The 6,000-nt window shown below is 50.4% G+C and overlaps 1 protein-coding gene across 3 annotated transcripts in view; it reads left to right on the top strand.

Moving 5' to 3' along the window:
• Positions 1 to 35: 35 nt before the first annotated feature.
• The window catches only part of ABCA3 (ATP binding cassette subfamily A member 3), a 44,745-nt gene continuing 38,780 nt past the window's right edge, over positions 36 to 6,000 (top strand). For all 3 annotated transcript variants that reach the window (XM_024759427.1, XM_024759428.1, XM_024759429.1), the window contains exon 1: positions 36 to 252. The gene's annotated coding sequence lies outside the window, so the exon portion shown is untranslated. The remainder of the gene's footprint in view (positions 253 to 6,000) is intronic.

The following is a 6,000-nucleotide window of genomic DNA, read 5'->3' as shown; positions in this document are numbered from 1 at the left end:
GGCGGGGCTGGCACCCGCGGGGCGGCACACTGCGCATGCGCGGGCCGGCCGAGGGGCGCCTCCTGCAGGACCCCGAGTGGCCCGGTCCTCTGCCTGTCGCGGGTTTCAGGCGCCCCCTCCCCGCCGTGGCGGCCTAGCAGTTGTCAGCAGCGGTCGCCGCCGCCGCGAGGCCAGAGCAGAGCCGGGAGCCGAGGGAAGGGACCCCGCGAGAGGGCAGCGCCCCGGCCGCTGCCGCCCGGGCGCTAAGGGTCGGTGAGTGCCTCAGAACCCGCCGCTCGCGCGCGCTGGCTCCCAAGGCTCGAGATTTGGGGGCCGCTTCCCCGCCCGGGGCCCCCTACCCACCGCGGGCTGCCGCTCTCCCCGGCCGGGCACCCGGCCCCTCCCGCGGCCCTGCCCCGCCCACGCCCTGCCCGCGGCCTCCTTTGGCGGCGCAGCAGGTGCATCTCCCAGCAGTGCAAGGCCGCCCTGAGGCTTCCCCTCGGCACGAGCCTCTGGGCGTGTCCTCATCCCCTCAGGCATTTCTCCAAAGCCGGTCCCCCCTTGGGGAAACGTAACCTTCCCGGAGCTAGAATCGTTGTGGAATCCTTTGTGCCGAGCCGAGGAGGGTGGACAGACATTTACCACGCTAAGACCCGCTGGCCTTCACCCAGCAGACAGTTTGAGCACTTGCCTGCTAAAGCCAGGCGGCATCACAGGCTGGGGAGCTGAGGCAGGCCCGCCAAGGATGCTGCTGGCTCATCTCTCGGTGCAGAGATTCCCAGTGTGGGTGGGAATGCATCCCCGTAACGGAGTCCGCCCTGTTCCCAAACCCGCCTTCTCATGAGCCTCAGAATGGGGGTCCAGTGGTCCACTGTTAGTGGTGGGAGTTGTGTGGGGGACAGAAGGAAAGGGACCTCGTGGTCTAGGCAGAAGGGCCTGCAACAGCCCTGGTGCCCATGGTCAGTCTGTACTTGGTATGAATTTGTGTTTACATAGGTGTTGGCTCCTTCCTGAACTAGACTATAAGCTTCATGAGAGCAGGGACTATCTCCTAAATGAGGGCTTAGGACACATGCTTAGTGCATATTTGTCACATGCATGAATGCCCCTTCTCACTTCCTTGGACGTTGCATAATTAAAGCCTGTTACCTGATAGGGTTGTTTCTGTTTGCCCCTTTGCCTCCTGATCTGTGAGCTCCCTGAAGGCACAGATTGTCTCTTGTGGGGCTTGCACTTCTAGCACATAGCCAGCACCTGGCACATGAGAGGCACTGAAGGAACGCTTGCTGAAGAAGTGGATGAGACCCTGTAGCAGTGTGGAAATCCAGGCAAGGTGCAAGTGGAAGAGTTATGCTCTTTTCTCCTGAGCAGCTATATCATTTGATTCAGAACATTTTGATGCTGCCTTTTGTAAATGTGAAAAGGTTAAGGATGTTTTCCTTTAGAAAGTTAACATCATTGGAAAAGTAAAAGAAAGGGAAAACAGGTAAAAATGGATGCCATGGGAATCCCCCCACCTTTTTAACTTCTCAGAGGTTTGTTTGGTTTTTTTAATTGAACACTTGCTTACTATATTTGACAAACAGGATGACATCTTTCCTTCTCTAAGGTGATCTATCATCATTCTGTTGAAACAGCCTTTTGGAACAAGAGAGGGAGCTCAAGCTGTTGGTTTTTTTTTTTTTTTTTCTGAGTTACTAGCTTTCCACAGTGCATATGCCAGGCAGTCCATGGGAACCTGTTTTAACTTAGTCTCAACTGGGAAGGCCCAGGTAAGACTCCCTAGTTGACAGTTTCTTTTCCAGCCCTGCTTCCTGAAACAGCAGTAGACTCCTCTGCTATTGAGTCTGTTACGGGGCGGGGAGCATTCTAGAACTCTGGGGAGAATGATGGGCAAGGCTCTGTGCACGATCGGGGACCTTAGGATGGAGCTAAAGAGATGATTTATTCACAAGTAACTGACCTAAGACAGAAAGAGATAAGTGCTACATGAGACATCCAGAAAAGCTGCCTCAAGTATGCAAAGGTGGAGGGGTGGCTTTCGACAAGAGCAGAAGGTGTCAACCCTGACTGCATGTTAGAATCACCCGGGATAGAGTCCCATGCCCAGGCCACAGCCCAGAATCTCCAGGGGTGGGCCTCCAGCATCAGTTTCTGTCTTAAAGTATCCCAGAAGATTCCATTGTGAAGCCAAGACAAAGAACCCCTGAACCAGTCAGGGTTGTCAGTGGCAGCTTCACAGAGGGGCCAGACCTGGACTGGGAAATGATAGGAAGGATTTCAGAAAGTAGAGATGGGAATGGTGGGTGATACTCCAAGCCGACAAAACCACAGAAGGCCCACACACTCCCGGGAAAGTGTAAGGTGTGGCAGTCCCTGTCCTGGGAGACTTGGACAGTGCCTGTCCCCCTGACTGGCTGAGTCGTTCGCCACATTTGGAGAGATTTGGAGTCAACAGGCAGATAAGTGTGGTTGCAGGAGCTGAGTAATGAGCTTGCTGCCTTGCTTGTTGCAGAAGATCCATGGTTACCTCTCTCTGGGGATTCTCAATTGCCTCTTTACCTCATTTCCTACACCTAGAGAGGCAGAAGGCTAGCAGGATGGGGAATGGGCCCAAGGCTGCAGCAGGGGTTAGGAGAGCAGGCAGTGGCACAGATTTTGTAGAACTCTCTCCTTATAGCCTCCTCTGGGCCACACCTTTGGCTCAAAAATATATCCCACCACTCCCTGCCAGGAGCTCCAGTGTAAACTCAGAGCCACATGATTCTGAGGAGCCCGCCGCCCTGACCCAGGGCAGCACAGGTGGTGGCATTGAATGTGAGACCCGTAAACTAGGTCTCCATCTGGGCCTCCCAATGCAAATGACCATGGCCTTGAACCTGGCCTCATGGGGCTCTTGGACAATGACTGCGGCTTGTGGCATTTGTTCCCACCTTAAACACACAAGGATCATTTCTGTAAGTTGTCCAGAAGCTTTTTTCCTGTTCACTGCTATACGTAAAAGAATTTGAGCATGCACCACCATACGTTTTATTTATTTATTATAAAAGAAAGCCATATACTACTGTCTTGAATATCATGGACATAGAAACACATACAAATAAAGACCTATTAAGTGGATGAGAGGCAAAGTGAACACGATTAAATTTTTCAGTGTATCAATAGTACATAATCTATTATACAAATGTGTGCTGTTTTTAAAAGAAAGCCATGTGATCAAGTCTACATCCTATTTATAAACTCGGTGAAACCTGAGTCCAGCATTTGAAGGTGTGGTTCTGAGTTCTGTTTATTTCAGTTCCTGGTTCTTGAGGGGTTCACAGGTAAGCACAGTGAACCTCAGGGAGGCATGCAGACTTGCTGTGCGTCTGGTACTTGTTTTTCAATCCCACCTGCCAGTCATTCGAGGGCTCTTGATGAATCTGGGCTGCTAAGTGTTCAGGGGCTATCAGGGGAGGTGAAAGTCCTGGTTCCCAAAGCTTTTGCTGTGCAGGTGTCAGTGTTCATGTGGATGGTGCACTTGCCACATCCTTGGCAATACAGTCACACACCTGTGGAAACATCGCCAAACGTCTGTTTTCATAAATGCTCTGTTCTTGGCATAGATTATTTTGAAAAGCTGTAACTCATGCATTGTCACCTTTTCCTGGAAGGGACAGATTTGAGTGCATTGGCTTAAAACCAGTAAGCTAGCTCACACGCTGCTGCACTCATTTGTCATTGAATAAAAAAAGAAAAAGGTTTCCAGGTTTGACACTTCTCATGAAAGAAAATATGTATTTCCTCCTTAAGTTCTAAGTCACAAGATAACCAGGTATTCACAACTCCCCAGATCACTGCAAAGTATTGTAAAGCTTTAGCTATTTGAGTCTTTTTTTTTTTTAATTGACCACAACCACGATATCCCAAAGCATGTAAACTCCAACACACCTGAGAGACTTAAAGTAAACAAGCGGGTGAGGGCCAGTCATCACCCACGTGTCACAGAGCCCCTCCTCTGTCAGGATGCTGTGGCTGCTGACACACAGGCCAGCAAGAGTGCCAGGGTGCATTCATGTGTTAAATATTAGTAAAACCAATTTTTCCTCATTTTTAAAGTAGAATTTCTTGCCATTCCTTTACTCTAGCAGATTGTCTTGCTCATCCCACTTGAAGACCAATAGTGGGATTCACTGGTGGGAACCACCCTCTATAAATGTGCCTGCTATTTTCAGCCTATTTTTTACAGTGCTTATTGGTATTTGGACATTCACCTGCAGAATCCACTGAATTAGATATTTTCACAATTTAAAAGATCATGTACTGGGTAAAAGATTATAAGCAAAACAGAACACCCTCGAGCAGAATTACTGCACTTTTGGATCCCCTCCCCACCCCCCATCCCACCCCTACCCCTCCTTCCTTCTTGGCACGGCATCCAAGGCCTTGGTCGGCTTCCCCTTCTGGCTCCGTCCCTGGTGCTCCTCCCCAACCACTCAGAATTACTTGCTGTTCCCCCCATACACTCTTCCATTTCTTCATGATCCTATAATGCCCTCCCTACCTCAACTAACAAGAAACCCGAGACTGGTCTCCTGTGTCACCTGTTTCTGGGAGCCTTCCCAGAGCTCACCCTGTCTTACACATACACACAGAATCCTGATCTCCAGAATCTCATGTTGCTTCATTTGGCTTCAGTTATAGTGATTACAGTACATGCAAGCATGTGCAGACTGTGAACTCCTTGGATTAAGAACACTGTGATTTTCATTTCCAGATCTTTAGTGCCTGGTATAAGTGCCTATCACACAGTAAGTACTTGGCAAATGTTAGTTGGATGAGTAGATGCTTTTTTGTTTTGTGTATCCTAAAAAACCACAGATTCTACCAGCAAACGTGAAGTACCTATCATGCTTTCTGCAGCATGTACACACGTAGACTTAACACCGCTGACTGTTGTGGGCTCCCCGTGTGAGAAGGAAATGCTTTCCTAGCTGAGATGGGTCCTCACCCACCTCGGTCTTCAGGAAAAGTGCCGAGTCCCAGCGAGCACCACCACCAAGGGCATCTCTCTGTTCCACATGTGTGGTCAAGAGAGCAGAGCCCTGGTTGTCTGCTGTCTGTGTGACAGCAAGATGTCTGCCTTGACCTTACTGAGACCCCCTCCCTCCCAGCCATGACTTCCCCAGGCCTGTGCTGACGGCTTCCGTGGAAGGAAAGGCACCGAGCTCGGGATACGACAGGACACGTGACATAACAGCATGTGCCTGGCTTCAGGGCTCCGTCCACTTCTGCTTGCTGGCCTTGAGGCCCACTCAGCAGTGACCTTTCCAGAAGCGTTACCACCATTCTGTTCTGTATATGCAGAAATAAAAGCTTCTTTTGCTTGGGCACATAGAAACTGGAGGACATATTCAAGCCCATAATGAAAAAAAATACCCAAATCAGGAAGCAGAGGTGTCGGGACTCAACACGCAGTGGCAATCACCCGGCACAGTGCTCCCAAACTAGGACAACCATTTCCCAAACCGGGAGAGCCATTTTCAGAGGAATCCCGTGTGACATCAAGAGAGTTCTTAGGGACTTCCCTGCTAGTCCAGTGGTTAAGACTCCATGCTCCCAGTGCAGGGGACCCAGGTTCGATCCCTGGTCAGGGAGCTAGATCCCGCATGCCACGACTAAGACCTGGTGTGGCCAAAAAAATAAATATTTTTAAAAAAAAGAGTTCTCAGAAGTTAGCAGCCCACAATAGGCACTCACTCTGGACCAGCTCCACTGCTCACCTGAAAACCAAACATTGAAATACTCAATTATTTGTGTAATGTTTAATATTTTAACGGTAAGCAAACACGCCTTTCCGTGGTAAAAAGAGCTTTCCCTTCCCTTCCTGGCTCTGTCCTGGGAGGAGTGAAGTGAGCCTTGGGAGAAGTCCTCAGACGTTCTTGTGGGGCTTTGCGAGCAGTTGCTTTGGAGTGGACCCGCCTGGGCTGGTTCTGGATCACAGCCCCCACCACTTCTGGGGGACTCTGAGTGCCGCGGTCT

The sequence above is a fragment of the Neophocaena asiaeorientalis genome, unplaced genomic scaffold (assembly GCF_003031525.2).
Source record: "Neophocaena asiaeorientalis asiaeorientalis breed wild unplaced genomic scaffold, Neophocaena_asiaeorientalis_V1.1 scaffold254, whole genome shotgun sequence".
Taxonomy (NCBI): domain Eukaryota; kingdom Metazoa; phylum Chordata; class Mammalia; order Artiodactyla; family Phocoenidae; genus Neophocaena; species Neophocaena asiaeorientalis.
This window is presented reverse-complemented; position numbering and strand designations above follow the sequence as displayed.